Source organism: Saccopteryx bilineata, chromosome 6 (genome assembly GCF_036850765.1).
Source record: "Saccopteryx bilineata isolate mSacBil1 chromosome 6, mSacBil1_pri_phased_curated, whole genome shotgun sequence".
Taxonomy (NCBI): Eukaryota; Metazoa; Chordata; class Mammalia; order Chiroptera; family Emballonuridae; genus Saccopteryx; species Saccopteryx bilineata.
The window spans coordinates 12,327,946-12,343,068 of record NC_089495.1 but is presented as its reverse complement, the minus strand read 5'-3'; the positions used below and the strand labels follow the sequence as shown (position 1 = coordinate 12,343,068).

The window sequence follows — 15,123 nt, the reverse complement described above, 5'->3', positions numbered from 1 at the left end:
TGTTTTGTTTGTTTTAGAAAATTCAGTGTTTCATTTAAAAAATGTTGCTGAGTTATAATGGGTTTGTTGTTACTATTACATGAATTTTTTTGTTTTAATTTCAAATGCAGTAGCTATTAACCTAAGTTTCAAAAAGAAACTACCAGGCCCTGGCCAGTTGGCTCAGTGGTAGAGCATCAGCCTGGCATGCAGGAGTCCTGGATTTGATTCCTGGCCAGGGCACACAGGAGAAGCGCCCATCTGCTTCTCCACCCTTCCCCCTCTCCTTCCTCTCTGTCTCTCTCTTCCCCTCCGGCAGCCAAGGCTCCATTGGAGCAAAGTTGGTCCAGGCGCTGAGGATGGCTCTATGGCCTCTGCCTCAGGCGCTAGAATGGCTCTGGTTGCAGCAGAGCAACGCCCCAGATGGGCAGAGCATCGCCCCCTGGTGGGTGTGCCGGGTGGATCCCGGTCGGGCGCATGCGGGAGTCTGTCTGACTGCCTCCCTGTTTCCAACTTTAGAAAAATACAAAAAAAAAAAAAAAGTTGTTATAATAAAAGAGAAAAACAAACTATTATTCATTCATTTTATAAATGGTACCTTGTGTATGTTCTCGGGTCCAGGGTATTTTTGGAAAGCTTCGGGGGACCCCCCTTTGCTCTGTGGGCTGTGTTTGCAGAGAGTCCGTTCTAAGTGTTAGGTATGGTGGAAGCTGCAGGCGGACTAATTTACTTGAACCTTTGTTGTCTCGTTCCAATAGCAATAAATGTTTCCTTTTTATATGAAGTGGAAATATTGAACTCACTGTGAGAGCTTGCACCTGTTGAATATTTCTTTTATCTTTTTTTTTTATAGTTGAGCAAAACTGGCTCTAAAGATGATGACTAGCGCTTGGAATTTGAAACGAGGCAAGAGCATCCTTTAAAAAGTAAACTGGGTTCAAAATCTTTCGTTCCCCTTTTCTGGTATTGAGGTGGCTTTTTTATAAAACAGTTTTTTTGTATCTTATGTAAAAATGTTTTAAGCTGAAAGTTCATGAAGAGATTTGGTTGTATTAATGAAAGATCAGAGATGGATTAAGGTCAGTTGAGGCCCCGGGAGCAGAAGAAAATATTGGGCCCCTTACATTAGAAAAAAGTGTCAAGTTGGGGTTTTGCGGGGCCCTTCAGAAGTCCCCGGGGCCCAGGGTGCGCGCCCAGTGCGCCCGCTGTTAAATCCGCCTCTGTGGAAGGTGAAAATATTCCTGTTAGTATACTTTGGAAGCCTTTTGAGCTTTGTCAGTGACAAATACAGATGATAATAAGTAATCAGTGTTAATTTATATCATCTTATTCCAGTGGATATGATAATATTTTAAAGAAGTATGAATCCCTTTTCAAAAACTGCTGTCCCAGGGGAATAGAATACTGAGTGAACAATTAATTATTCCACAGCATGATCCATATTAATAGGTTTCTCGTCCTGATAAAATGTTCATCTCCTCTTTCTCTTAATTTCTAAGGCATCAATTGCTTCAGAAAAACTTAAGTACTGGTATTTGAATTTAATATTTTTTGTAGTTCCTTTTTATGTGTCAGGGGCGAACTGCTTCTCTTTAATAAGTAAACTTTGTTTTTTCTCTTGGTTTGGGTCACGATGTTTGATCATCAAAGCCTTTCACGGTACGTGGAACAGGAGGGCAGGAGAGCAAAGCTGCTAAAAGCGTCAGGAAGCGTCTGCGCACCGTGCTGGGTCCGGTGCGAAACACCTGGCTGCATCCACCGCAGTGGGAGGACAAGATGCCTTAATATTGCATTTTTGTATTGTTGGAGACAGTGGTTTTAATAAATTTCTATTTACCTGGTATAGTGTATTTTTAGTTTTTTGGTAACATAAAACAACATTTCAAGTCTTGTTTCAAGTATTCAAATGTATTTCTCAACCCGAGAATCTTTGTAATAGCAGAAGTATTTCAAATGCTGAACTGTAGTACGTGCTTCACTTTATCTTGAAACCATTCATAGAGGGAGCTGTTCGCGCAGCTCTACCGGGAGTCGCTGATGTGTTTGTTTAACTCCCAGAGAGCGGGACCTGCTCCCCAGCTTTCCGGAAGGACCGCTGCTGCGCAGGGCCGAGGGCTGGTCCCTTGGGGCACCTGGGCCGCTGCGCTGCGCTCTGAGCTTTGAAAGAATAATGACGCGTTCTAAGACATTTCTGTAGCATAAGAGCAGTTTGAGTGGTAGTTGTGGTTTTTACTGGGAGCATTTGGCTTTTGTTAAATCATTTGAGTTATAAAGTAAGTAAAATGATGGAGTAGAAGTTGAATCTCATTATTAAAAGCCAAGTCACATTTTTCAAAATATAGAACATTAAAAATTCAGGACCACTGAAATATGCCGACTTTTGTTTTGGGGTTTTGTGTGTACTTTTGTTGTGTTGATTTGTTGGATTTTTAAAGAAACAAATTGCTATATCTGATAGTGGAGGGAAGTACTTGGTTTTGCCCTGAAGATTGTGAAATTGTTCAAGCTTATCATGGTTCATAGATCACAAAGAATAATGCTAGTAAAATGCCAATGAACTATTTTTACTCTTTTTATATGAAATGTGCAGATCCTGGGGGGTGATGGTGGCAGCGGTGCCTCTTTCTACCTGATGCAAAACACTTGAACATTCTCTCATTAATATTGCCATCACTGTTTATCACTCCCGAGTATATTTTCTCAAACTCTGTTTACTTAAAGTTGTATGGAATGACATAATTAATAAGCAATAAAATCTGAATTACAATGATTTTTCTACATTTTCTTTCTTTTTTTTTAATCAAGTGAAAAGGCAGGGAAGCAGCGAGACAGACTCCTGCATGCACTCCGACTGGGATCCACAGGGCAACCCCCGTCTGGGGCTGACGTTCAGCCCATCTGGGGGGGGGGGAGGAGCGGTGTTGCTCTGTTGCTCAGCAACTGAGCTGTTTTAGCCAGGTGAGGCCATGGAGCCATCCTCAGCACCCAGGGCCAACTTGCTCATGTGAGCCACGGCTGCGGGAGGAGAAGGAGGAAAGAAGCAGATGGGCGCTTCTCCTGTGAGCCCTGACTGGGAATCAAACCGGGACATCCATGTCAGGTCAACGTTCCACTGCTGAGCCAACCAGCAAGGGCCTCAATGTTTTATTTCAGATGACTGGAGAGTGAATTGATTTTATAAACCTGCCTAGTCTTATGGTCCAAGGTGTACTCTCCTACTAGAAACTGTTCAAACTGTTGAATAAAAAATACTTTTTAAATGAACTGACAAGGTAAGGAATACCCAGTCTAGGAAATTAAATGAAAATTGGACTCTAGAGATTAGGGGCAGCTCTTTCTTTCAAACTTCAGGGGTCCTAGAAGACAGGAAGTGACATCGGGGTAAGGAGTCACACACGCACACGCCCTACCCATGCTTGAGGCTAGTGTAATCCGCCAGTGGACCCCAAGGAAACCTTTCTGCCCTGATCTTTGTTTTTTAACAGAGGGGTAAAATGTAAATATATATACATGTACTCTCCTGACTACTTCTAACAGGGGTCCCCAAACATTTTACACAGGGGGCCAGTTCACTGTCCCTCAGACTGTTGAAGGTCCGGACTATAAAAAAAACTATGAACAAATCCCTATGTACACTGCACATACCTTATTTTAAAGTAAAAAAACAAAACGGGAACAAATACAATATTTAAAATAAAAAACAAGTAAATTTAAATCAACAAACTGACCAGTATTTCAATGGGAACTATGGGCCTGCTTTTGGCTAATGAGATGGTCAATGTGCTCCTCTCACTGACCACCAATGAAAGAGGTGCCCCTTCCAGAAGTGTGTGTGTGTGGGGGGCAGATAAATGGCTTCAGGGGGCTGCATGTGGCCCACAGGCCGGAGTTTGGGGACCCCTGACTTAGGTTGCCTCTCACTTGGATTTCAGCCCAAATTCCTCCCCATATGGGCCATCAGAAAAAGAAATAAAAAGCCAGGATTTTAGTTTTACATGGTACCCAGTGTGCAGAGTCTCTGGGAGATGTAGAAGTGACCACAAATTCGCTCTGGAAGAACCCACACTCTAAAGAAGCCCCACTAGAGAGTCCAGGGACTGTGTGCTCCCAGCCAAAACCCACAGCACACAGGCGCAAGGCGCTGAGAGCCTGCCGTGAAGGAATTGAGGGAGGTGGGGGTCTGGAGGATCCATCGATGTCACACAGATTCTTGTGTATTCAGAAGAAATGGAGGAAGGAATAAAAAGCTATTAAAATTATCAAGTAGATTTGGAAAAGAACCAAGTAGAACTTCTCAAAATGGAGAATAATTGAAATTAAAGTTACAGATAAAGAATCAATTACAAAGTATAAATATCCTGTGGAATGAAATCAAATTTGGGGGGTTTCTCTCTCTCTCTCTCTCTCTCTTTTGATTATAGCTATAGCATTTCAGTCACTCCACGTCATTGCTTAGCTGGGTGATCCAAGCCTTCACATTTGACACCGCAGATGTGTCCACCCTGGACCTTGAGTGTTTTCAGTCACAAGATGGAATAACAAGGAAGCGACGTGTGTATGATCTGACGTGTTTGAGGGACTGCAGGTCGTGATCCGTCAGTGAAGAGCTAATTGAGGGGCTCGGTCAGCGGTTTCTTCAGTGGAATGGGTGAGGGGAACGGAACAGACACTCCCAGTGCACCCTGCACTCTGTGAGGGTACGTTTGTGTGTGTATCTGTGGGTACTATGTAAAATTGATTTCTTAATGTGAGGAATGGTAAAAAGGGGGTTTGAAAGCCATTGGTTAAAGCATCCAAAAGATGGAACAGATTTTATATGAAGACTCTTAAAATGCAGCAATCGGCCATTCACAATGTCAACAACATTGATAGTTGATTTTGCATTATTTTTGAAGACCAATTCAGGAAAGCTACGTTGCCTAGCATAATGGCAGAGAGCAAAATGACTACATTTGTAATAACAAAAATCCTTGCCTGACAGTGTTTGCTTATATGAAGAACTGAAGAGAACACATAAGAGCTAATGCCTGAATAAATCATTTTAATACCCTTAATGTCTAACTAATAAGAAACAAAAGTAAGAAAATTAGTTCAATTATCCCACCATTTCTAGACGAATAATTATTTTCTTCCTGAGTTTCCTGTATAATTCTAGTTTTCAGATTAAATTGTTGTAATTGGCAGATGGTGGCGATAACACAGGAAACGTCCCCACCCCTGCCTGTGTCTCCCTGGATCACCGCTGATGTCCGGGTCCTTGTGGAGCTGTGCCACCACCTGTCCTTTTCTGCGGCTCTCACAAAGATTTGGCCTGTGGGGACATTATCGGTATATTAAGGAACATTTCATCTCTGTGCCCAGCTCTTCATCCTCTCATTAAGGAAAGAAAGCACAACTTACAAAAGGAGGAAATTGTTCCGGTTGCGGGGGCAGGCGTGATGCTGATGAAAACATTTTTGCTTCGTAATTAAGTGCTTAGAAATGAACCTTGAAAGGCTTAATGTCCAGACAGTTTTTAGAGCACATGAAGATAAGGAGAAAGGTTTTCCTTTAACAGGTGGAATTACAGAGGCTAAGCCTGACCGTGTGTGGGCCGAGGACTTCGCTCTTCTGTGCTCCCACGCCTCCTTCCTGCGTCTGCTGCAAGGTGAAACGGAGGCCCTGTTCTTACAGAAGGCGGTGGGCGTTCTGCATGACCATCACAGCATCTGTGGAGGAACATTCTAGGGTTTGGACTCTGTGTCCTGGGAAAATCATCCCTCTGAGGTTTCAATGGAAGCAAACACTTGACTAATGTATACATTCTTATTTCTGTTTTGTATTCTTAAAATCACTTTTTCTTTTTCAAATTCTACCCAATAGTATGATTTTTCTTTTTTTAAATAATTTTATTTATTTAATTTTTTAAAGATTTTAATTTATTCATTATAGAGAGGAGAGAGAGAGAGAAGGTGGGGAGGAGCAGGAAGCATCAACTCCCATATATGCCTTGACCAGGCAAGCCCAGGGTTTTGAACCGGCAACCTCAGTGTTTCCAGGTTGACGCTTTATCCACTGCGCCACCACAGATCAGGCAAGTATGATTTTTCAAAAACACAAAGTGAAAGAAATTCAAAGTGTTGAAACCTTTTTCTCCTTTGTTCTATTTCTCTAAAGATCACTAAATCTAGAATTGGTAAATTTGCCATTTCACTTGATAAATGCTGAAATTTACTAAATAATACACTAAATATTCCTTACCTTTCAGGAGCTGCCCAAGACAGTTTTAAATTGATGCATGTGGCCCTGACCGGGTAGCTCAGTTAATAAGAGCATTGTGCTGACGTGCCAAGGTCGCAGGTTCAATACCTCGTTAGGGCAAGAGTCAGCATGCAGGAGTCAATCACTGAATGCATTCATATGTGGAACAGTGGGTCAATATTTCTATCTTTCTCTCAAATAAACAGTTTTTAAAAATGGATGGATGTTGGATGTTGGTTATTTAAAATCTTCATGATAACTGAGAAATGGTTTGGTTGTAAGGATGTCCAGCCATCTGCTTGCTAAAAGAAAAGCTTAACTCCTACTGCATGCTGACAACTGCCATCTGTTCAACTTTCCTTTTAATTTCTATATTTTTCTTTTGTTAATGTTTTTAAACTCCTTATTAATTTTTTTATTTCTATCAAAGTCATACATTACATGTTGTTTTAAACATCAAATAGGCTTTTCATATAAAAAGATCGTTTTCTCTGCCACACTCCTCCTGCTAATTCCTACTCGACAAAGGTAAGTGTCTGCAATCAGTGGAGCTAGGACAACTGGGTAGCCACCTGGGAGGAAGAAAAGGAGAGACCTCCTGTTTCACACTTCACGTTCTGGTAACTTGCAGAGAGATCAAGAAAAAAGGAAATGTTGGAGACTCTTCAATGCATAATTTTAGGATGAGACAAACTTCTTTTACTCTGAAGCCATAAAGAACATGCGAAGTTTGATGACTTAAAAGTTAAAAAAAAATCTGTGTAGGAAAAAATTTCATAAATAAAATGAATAATAAATGTATGTTTCTCTTTGAAAGAAAATTTAATTTTTGAAAGAAAAGTTACCTTCAATATGCATATAAAGCACTTGGAAATTATCAAGAAAAAAGACAACTTAATAGAAAAATAAGCAAAATATGTGACAGTTTCAGAAAAGGAAATGTAAGTGGCTTTAAAAGATGTTCACTCCTAAGATAAAATTGTGAGAAGATTCTGTTTTTCTCTTATGAGATTGGCAAAGACTGAAGACTTTACTAACACCATTCATTTTTAAAGGAGTGAGGAAGCATGTTCTCTTACAAAGTTTCTGAGTATGAATTGCTACAACCTTGACGATATGATTTAGCCAAATCTATCAAAATCACACAGGTGTTTCGTCCAGAAATTCCATATCTAGGGATCACTCCCACTTCTATACTTCTTTGTGTGTGAAATGTCCGTGTGCGTGGATAGTGTCCTAAATTGCTGCTTTCCCACACTCAGGAGCAGTTAGTATGTTCAGGTTTTCCCTGCATGAAAGGGACCAGATTGGACTGGGGACCAGCGAGAGGCTGTGTGGTCGATGACCATTTACATCAGAATCAAGCGAACGTATTAGAACGTATGGCCTACCATAATTATCTGTGTGAATTTAAGGAAATTATTTCTCTCAGCCTTGAGCACTTCAGCTATAAAATGGGGAACTGTTGGGAGAGGTGGACCACCACGGGGCCTACCATAATTATCTGTGTGAATTTAAGGAAATTATTTCTCTCAGCCTTGAGCACTTCAGCTATAAAATGGGGAACTGTTGGGAGAGGTGGGCCACCACGGGTTCTAAGGAGCCCACATGTCCTTGCTGAGAATGCCAACCTGCAAGGCCCTCCCTGCTTGCGACCTTGAGCTGTTAGTGTGGGAGTCACAGGGGCCGCCACAGCACAACTACCGGGCACCCTGCTCGCCACAGGTGGGAGGTTGGCTGGCTACCTCTTGTTGTCATGGCTGCTGAGCCCTTGGCTGGAGGTCAGCCATAGCACAACCTGTCATGGTGGTCCCCTCTTATTCGCAGTACTGATTTCCATGTTTTGAGTCACCTGTTGTCAACTGTGGTCCAAAAATACTCCATGGGAACTTCCAGAAATAAGAATTCATAAGTTTTAAATTGAGGGAAGTTCTGAGCAGTGTGATAGATCTCGCGTCTCCTTCCTTCCCCTCCCGGTGATGTGACTCCCCCCTTTGTCTAGAGTCTCCGCGTTGCAAACCTCTCCCCGTCCATTAATCACTCGGTAGACACCTCAGTTTTCAGGTCGACAGTCACATGATCTCAGAGCTTGTACTCAAGTCACCCTTATTGTACTTAATAATGGCCCCAAAGCTCACGAGGAGTGATGCTGGCAGTCAGGATAGGCCACAGGGAAGCCGCAGAGTGCTTCTTCCGGTGAAAAGGTGAAGAAAGGTCTTGGTTTACTAATGAAAAAGAAAATCCTCTGCTGAGGTTGCTAAGACCTATGGCAAGAATGACTCTTCTGTCCATGACATTGTGAGGAGGGAAGCAGAAATGCATGTTAGCTTTGCTGTCGCACCTCAAACTGCCAAAGTTATGGCCACAATGCATGATGGGAAGGGTGTTAAATTTGCGGGTGGAGGACATGAACAGAAAGTTTGTTCCATTGATGCAGCATATGGTGTCAAAAAATGCTGGAGGAAGACTTCAGCAAGGGGTCTCCCGAAACGAGTGACACCAAGCCATTCACACTGGGAGTAAGGGACGCTTACAGATTCCAGACTAGGCTTGGGATTTCATCATTTCACATCATCACAAGAAGAAGGGTGAGCACAGTACAGTAAGATATTTTGAGAGAGAAACTACATTCACACAACTTTATTATATATGTCGTTATAATTTTATTATTAGTTAATCCCTTACTGTGCCTAATTTATAAATTAAATTTATCATAGGCACACAGCTATAGGAAAAAACATAGTATATGTAGGATTCGGTTCTACTCACGGTTTCAGGCATCCACTGGGGGTCTTGGGCACTCCCATGGGGATGCTGGCCTACCAGTTCAGTGACTGTCACTTGTCGTGCTGAGAGTAATAAACTCTCTCACTCTGCTCCACTGAGTCTCACTTGTTTACAGCAACTATGGAGCTATGGAGTCTTGTGGCTTCTTGCCATCCTCTGTGAGTTGGGGGTTATTGCCTTGATGGGCATAATAGCACCTCGAATTACAAGGTTATGAAGATTAGAGAAAATGTGAAGAGCCTAATACTGTAACGGGTGCAGCATAGGTCACAAGTGGCGGTTGTTTTTTAAATAAATACCTTTGTCATCTTTGTTTTTGAATCAGACATCCTGGAATATCAATATCAAATGTTTTCCAGTTTACAACCTTGTCTAGCTATCACTCCACTATACAGAAAACTGAAATAGAGAAAAACACATTTCTAAACCTGTGTTTTTCCAATTGGTTCACAACCCGTTACTAGGTATAAATTAAAATTAGTGTGCTTGCAGTAGCATTTTCTTTATTATTGATTAATGAGAGAGAGAAAGAGAAACATTGATTTGTTGTTCCACTTATTTATATAGCATTCATCGGCTGATTCTTGTATGTTCCCTGACCTGGGATTCAACTCACAACCTTGGCATATCAGGACAGTGCTCTTACCAACTAAGCTACTTGGCCATGGCAGCAGCATTTTCTTATTGTAATGAACAGAATACAGTAGAATACAAGTACAGGAGATCAGAACGCAGTAGGATATGTTCTAGAATAGACACCATTTTCTGAAACATGGTCAGCTTGTGCTAGAACCAGTCTGTTTATATCCTGGGTGGCAATGTAAATATACTGTGAGTTTTACTTTTTTTAATTAAAAATCACTTTTCTAAATCCTAAATTGCTGCTTAGCTTAAACATTTATTAGGGCTTTAGTGGAGTCCCATCAAATAATCTTGTATTTAACCAGAACAGTGCTTAATGGTACCAAAGATGGCAAGAAGTCAGTAGGAGGGCCTGACCAGGTGGTGGCGCAGTGGATAGAGCATCGGACCGGGATGCGAAAGACCCAGGTTCGAGACCCCAAGGTCGCCAGCTTGAGCATGGGCTTATCTGGTTTGAGCAAAAATTCACCAGCTTGGACCCAAGGTCGCTGCCTCAGGCAAGGGGTTGCTCTGTCTGCTGAAGGCCCATGGTCAGGGCACATATGAGAGAGCAATCAATGGACAACTAAGGTGCCGCAATGCGCAACGGAAAGCTGGTGATTGATGTTTCTCATCTCTCCGTTCCTGTCTGTCTGTCCCTCTCTATCCCTCACTCTGACTCTCTCTCTGTCTCTGTAAATAAATAAATAAATAAATAAAATAAAACTAATTAATATTAAAAAAAAAAAAAAAAGAAGTCAGTAGGAGGGAGCTCTAACAAATCAACCGGCGGAAGCTTTATCCCGGACACCAGCCCATCTAACAGAGTCTTCAAGAGGCTGCAGGAAACAGATTCGACCACTTCTGTTGTCAGCAAATGGAGTCTTCCTCTGCATGTTAAGTTTTCCTCTAATTTAGAGTGAAAGTGTGCATTTTATTTAAGTCTCCTGTTTCTTTAATGAAACTGCAGAATTAGTTGGTTTCCCACCTGAACTGTGTACCTCTGAGTCATCCTAACCGTGTCATCATGCTTTAGGGCAGAACAGCTAGCTCCTTTAAGACTGGGCTGAGTCAGTGATTAAAAACAAAAATATACTCCGCTTGGCCGCCCACACGTAACTCTTTCAGCAAAAGGAGCCTGTTGTTCTGAAGCAAGTGATAATCAGCTTACCATTTCTCCATCTTTCTAAATTTCACCCTTAAATAATTCCCCTTTTCTGTATTCAGTGATTTTTATTATTATTATTATTATTATTATTATTGAAAGAGATGTTGAGTGACAGTGTTTTAGTAGAAAAAGCTTGTCGGGCATCTCCACTTAGACAGTGGGCAGTGGTCTGGCTGCAAAGGAAGCCCTTGAACCTGTGCCAATAGTGGGCGACACGGTCTCTTGTCCCTCTTCCTTAAGTTATTGGACCAAAGCTCTTCCCAGCACTTCTCTCAACTTCTCTCCCCGGTGATCTTGATCCTCACTGATTAACTCAGCAGATTTTGGTTCCTGCTAGGATTTCAGGTCAGGGCAGAAAGAGGCCGTCTACAGGCGCTTCTGTACGACGGACAGCCTACGGACACTACAGAGTGAGAACTGCACTTCCATCTCCCTGGGCTGCTCCGTTCCCTGTCTTCCTCTCTTCGGTTTGGAGGCAACTACTTGCTGAAAACAACTTGTCTTCCCACCATCACGGCCACCACCCTGACGACAGGTGTGCTTGGCTTCTCCCTGGGGCGCTGAGGAAAGCATTGGGTTCTTTCTGAGCCTTCTTGTCCACTGGCTTACGACTCCTATCACCCCTGATACCCACAGATACCCTTTCTCCCTTGTGTCTTCAGTTGCCACCTACCAGCATTCCCTTTGGCCAACATCATGTTCTAGGGTCCCCTCCCAAACAAGGAAAGCCAAGGCCCTTCTGTGAGCCCCTCGCCCATCTCCACCTCCGCGCCTCCTCTCTCTTCCCTGCTCATAGAACTTCTTCCCTGACGACCGGGCAGTACTGAGCGCCCCACAAGTGCCCAGCCCTCCGTCTCCCCCCAGGGATGGAAATGACGATCATTCCCCTTCCACACCAGACCCATTCACTCCGGAGTACCTCTCCCTTGCCCAGGCCGGTGTGTCTTCCCAGCATTGCAAACGGATGGCATTTTGGTGCCTCTGAATTCTGCCATCTCACTTTACAGGGTGCTCACTGCATGGTGCTGTGTAGCAAGCCTCTCCCCTGCTTCAGAGGGGACGCATGAGCATGCAGGGCAGGACCTCGCTTCACGGGGAGCCCTGGGTCCCCTGGGGAGGAGGGACTCGAACTCTGACCTCCCTGGCTTCTGAGCATCCAGGGAAAGCAGAGCTGTCGAAGTCCCCAGGGGCAGGGGTTGGGGGTGTGGAAGGATCAGAGTCAGGTCTTCCTTCTCTGAAATAAGTTTGGTTTTTGTTTTGCATTCCTCGGGAGATCCCTTCAGCTTGGCACTCAGCCATGGGGACAGATGGCCTTTATCTCAGCAAGTGTTTCTGGCTGACAGCTTCCAGAAGGTGCGTGTCACAAATAGCATCGGCCTGTGTAGAAGGGGAGGGCCGAGACGCGACAGGGAAGTCTGGGGGAGTGCGGGGCAGCGCGACCTCCCGCCCCCGTGCCATTTGCTCCTCCTCGTCCCGTGGCCTCCCTCTGAATCAGTTATCCAGCGCCGGTGTTCCTCCGTCTGCCCAGAACTCAGTTGAAGAACAAGGCCCTCCGGGAGCTTGACTCTCTGAGACCTAAACACAGCGTAAATCCATTATTCTTTCTTCAGGCCCCTGCAACCCTGCGGATGTAGAAGATGCGAGGTTGCAGACAAACGAAGTCAGAGATTGAACGCCCATATGCCGCGGTTCCGTTCCGTTTGAGCTGACTGACAGCCGCCCTCGTGCAGGGAGTTTGGTGAGACGCAGAAAGAGGCTCTGGCGTTTTGTCCTAACGCCAAAAGGCTGCAAGGTCCGAAGGGGCTGCTGTGTGGCACCTTGTGATATCTGTGCAAGTTTTCATGTTGAAAGTTAAATAGAAGTAATGGGTTTCATAAGATTATTGTATTTTCATTAATCTTTATTTTGAAGTAATTTTAGATCTATGGAAAAAATGGCAAAAAGTAAAAAATAATACAAAGAAATTCCTTATACTCTTCACTCCGATTCTCCAAATGTTGTATTTATTATAGTTGACCACATTGGTGTTATCTTGTTCTCTCCCGAGCCCTCCTCCATCTCTCTCTCTCTCTCTCTCTCTCTCTCTCTCTCTCTCTCTCCTTACAGATACATGCGTACACACCTCTGACCCATTGCAGACACCTGCCCTTTCCCCCTAAACTCTTCAGTATGCCTCTTCAAGGATAAGGATAGTCTCTTGCATACCTACCGCACAGGGATCCAAATCAGGAAGTTCACACCCAGACGGCACTAGTATCTAATACACAGACCCGTTCAGATTTCATCAGTTTTCTCAATTGTCCTTGACAGCAGAAGAAAAACAATTTGTTCTGTCCCAGGCTCCAGCCTACGCTCTGACCTAAACTTTGTCACCGAGCCTCTCTGCTCTTTTGTCTGGAACACTTCCATAGTCTTCCTTAATCTTCCAAGACCTAGACATTTTTTAATAATAGGGGCCAGATATTTGTAGAACATCCCCCATTTTGGTGTGTCCAATGTTTTCTCATGATTAGAGGCAGGCCATGTGGCTTTTTTTTGGCAGGAACATCTCAGAGGTAGTGGTGTGTCCTCAGCGCTTCCTGTCGGGTGGCACGTGATACCTACTCTAACAATTCCTGGTGGTATCAACTCTGAACACTTGGTTAAGGTAGTGTGGGCAAGGTCTCTTCACCATGAAGTTACCATTGTTTACCTTTGCAATAAATAAATATGTAGTAAGAAGATATCAATACTTTGATATTATGCAAGTATTTTGTTCCATATCCAACTATCGGCCATAGTTTCTATTGCTGATTCTTGCTTAAAATATCCATGAGTGTGGACATAGCCAAGTGGTGACATGCTAATTCCATCACTCCTGCATTTATTTGTTGGCATCTAGAGTATGACATTCTCCCGCACATTTTTACATACATGGAAATGAGTCCGTGCTGATTTATTCTATAATCCATTTTATCATTATATAATTTGATGTTCTTTTCCCCTGTATTTGGCCTGTGAGTGCCCCACCAAACTGTCATCGATGTCCTTTTGAAAGGGCCTCATCATATTTGAGCAATCCTTTATTTTCTGGCACAGCGGGATCCACAAGTCTGTTTCCTTTTTTTATTTTTCCTTTTTTGTAACAGAGACAGAGAGAGTCAGAGAGAGAGGGACAGATAGGGACAGACAGACAGGAAGGGAGAGAGATGAGAAACATCAGTTCTTTATTGTGGTTCCTTAGTTGTTCATTGATTGATTTCTCATATGTGCTTTGACAGGGGGGGGGAGCTACAGCAGACCGAGTGACCCCTTGCTCGAGCCAGCAACCTTGGGCTCAAGCTGGTGAGCCTTGCTCAAACCCAATGAACCTTCACTCAAGCTGGCAACCTTGGGGTCTCGAACCTGGGTCCTCCAGGTCCCAGCCTGATGCTCTATCCACTGCGCCACCACCTGGTCAGGTACGAGGCTGCTTCTGAATGAGTTCTTGAACAAAATCCCAAAACGTGGGTCAATAAAAGTAGAGAGCCAAGCTGCTGTAATCCAAAAATACTACTGATGGTCTTGCTTAACTCAAGGTTAAAACTCAAAGAAACTGTAAGAATGGAAACTCTTCCACCAATCTTTTGTAAATATTGCTTCTCTTAATCAGGTTTTTGATGAGATTTGGGCATCAAACCACTTAAGATCTTGTTTCCTGGCAAAGATCAGCAGCGTTGTTCAGCAGAATTGAGATGATGGAAATGTTCTGTATCTTGTTATCCATGCAGGTAGCCACTCACCACGTGTGGGTATTGAGCACTTGCAATGTGGCTAGTGCGAATGAGAAACTAAATTCTTCATTTACTTTACTATAATTTTAATTTATATAACCACATGTGGTGAGTGGCTGCCGTATGGGACACAGTGATCTTGGGGAAGGTTTCCTATGATGTTGACAGAGAATGGATTGAAATATATTAGAGGAGAGATGATGAAATGCAGCCTCAAATGATTAAACAAAATATTTGGGGGGTAATTGTACTCAAATCCTGTGAGTAGTTGTATTTGTGCATTATTTAAATACACAGATTGTAAAATCAGTCCATTCTCCTGAGGCTACTCCTACTTTGTGACAGTATCCTCAGAGCAGCAGCTTCTGGGATGTTTGACCCTATGTTCTTTCCTGTAGGGACCATGCATGCAGATTATCAAAGGTGGTTTCAAGTCAGTGACATCCAGGGGCAGGGATGGGAGAAAGGGGGCAAAAAAGTCTTATTTTATGTTCCCTCTACTATCTAAATTTTACTTAAACATGCTTTATTTATTTCATTTATGAATTATCTATATACTTTGTGGAAAGACAAACG

At 43.2% G+C, this 15,123-nt stretch overlaps 1 long non-coding RNA gene across 1 annotated transcript; it reads left to right on the top strand.

The window, feature by feature from the left end:
• Positions 1-547: 547 nt before the first annotated feature.
• On the top strand, positions 548-2,749 carry LOC136308799 (uncharacterized). The gene is made up of 2 exons (XR_010726177.1): positions 548-905; positions 1,630-2,749. It is a non-coding gene; the product is annotated as an uncharacterized lncRNA (long non-coding RNA).
• The last annotated feature ends 12,374 nt before the right edge of the window (positions 2,750-15,123 follow it).